The sequence below is a fragment of the Sorex fumeus genome, unplaced genomic scaffold, assembly GCF_029834395.1.
Source record: "Sorex fumeus unplaced genomic scaffold, SorFum_2.1 ptg000092l, whole genome shotgun sequence".
Taxonomy (NCBI): domain Eukaryota; kingdom Metazoa; phylum Chordata; class Mammalia; order Eulipotyphla; family Soricidae; genus Sorex; species Sorex fumeus.
In genome coordinates, this window is record NW_026606149.1 from 9,207,283 (window position 1) to 9,209,148 (window position 1,866).

The window sequence follows — 1,866 nt, forward strand, 5'->3', positions numbered from 1 at the left end:
CCAGGGAGCCACAAGCTGCACCGTTTGTCCCCCAGCCCACGGCCAGAAGGAAGAGAGCAGGCACTGACGAGCGCCTTCAACATCCACACATCATGGCCCTGCACATACCTGACCCAGGTTCGATGCCTGGTGCCCGCTACAGTCCCCGGGCACCGCCGGGAGTGATCCCTGAGCCAGGAGTGATCCCCGATTACCACCGGGTGTAGATCCAACACCCCCCACCCCCCGCCAAAACCCTCCAAAATAAGAATCTGCAAATGAGGCTCGTCAGCACTTGGGACAAGAGAGCCCTTGGTTGGGGGAAAGGTTTCTCGCAGCGCCCAAGGCTGAGGCTCTCAAGCCGGACGTTTCCAGGGCCTCCAAACCAGCCGGTCACTCACTGAAAGGACTGAGGCCGCGAGCCCCGGCTCCAGCTCTGACTCCTCCCCGGGCCGCTGGCCCCTGACAGTGCTCGGGGTGCGGATGGGCCGTTAGACGGGACACCAGGGCCGCGGCTGCGAGAAACACAACAACTCTGCCCTGGCTCCCCCTGCAGGAAACGTCCTCTGGGCCCCCGTGGCCACGACGAGCTCACTGCTCCCGCCCCTCGGACTACCGCTGCCCAGCCAGCCCCCCCGCCCCCCCCGGCCCGCACCTCTTAAGAGTCCCGGCAAGGGGCAACTGCAGGTAGCTCACGCCCACCCCCGGGACTCAGCAAGGCGACCCCAGATCCGCGGAAACTGGCGCCAGGCCACGCGAGTGAGCTTGAGCCTCTGAACTGGCTGCTCAGGGCAGCGACACGGCGTCCAGGACCTGCGAGGTGCTCCTCAACCCTGCACGAGGGGCCCCTCGATCCTGCACAGTCAGGCAACACAGGACTTCACTTCCCAAAGGACTCGCAGGCCTCCTGTTTCACCTAGGGGAGGAGAGGTCTGGGCCCCGTGGAACAGTGCTCAGCTGTGCTGAGGGGTTGCTAGGGGACCGTGCAGGGCTGGGATGGAGCCCGGCCTCCCACATACGACACACGCACTGCATCCACTGCACGGTGATTCAGCACCCCCAAAACGTGCTGGCCGGCCTCACCGCTCAGAGGCTCAGGGGCTCCCTCCAGACCATGCGGGAAAGAACGTGGGAGGAGGAATGAGCAAGCCAGCTCCCGGGAGCACTCACCCAGCCCGGCCTCTCACCAAACAGTCCCGGAGGCACTCACCCACTCTGCTCCTCACCAAACAGCTCCCGGGAGCACTCAACTAACCCTGCCTCTCACCAAATTGCTCCCAGGAGCACTCACCCACCCTGCTCCCCACCAAACTGCTCCCAGGAGCACTCACCCACCCCACTCCTCACCAAACAGCTCCCAAGAGCACTCACCCATCCCATTCCTCACCAAACAGCTCCAGGCCTCTCACCTAGATCCCTGACACCCCTCCCTCTCAGACTGACTTCCGAGCACTCAGGGATGAGATTTCCAGGAGTGGGGAGAGGGGGTGGTAGTGAGCCCACCCCTGGCGCTGGACAATTGCTGCTGCTGCTGTACTCTGCAATTGCCGGGCAGACCGTCCAGGGGCAAGGCGCTCGCCCCGCACACGGCCAACCCCGGTTCAATCCCCGGCAGGGCAGCGTCCCCCAGTGAACCAACAGAGAAGAGGCGGGGTCTCCCCGGGTGCTCCGGCTCTTATCTGCTCAGCGCCCTCTATGGGGGTCTTGGGGGTCTTCCTTGGTTTCCTTCACTGGAAGGTGCCCCGGAGGGTTTCTCAGCCCCAGAGGAGGCAGCACAATGGGGGCCACGGACACCCAGAGCTCAGGGCCCAGCGCCAGGGGTGGGACCATCAGACACGGGCGAGACGCCGAACAAAGACCACCGAGACCCGCACGCAGCACACGGGC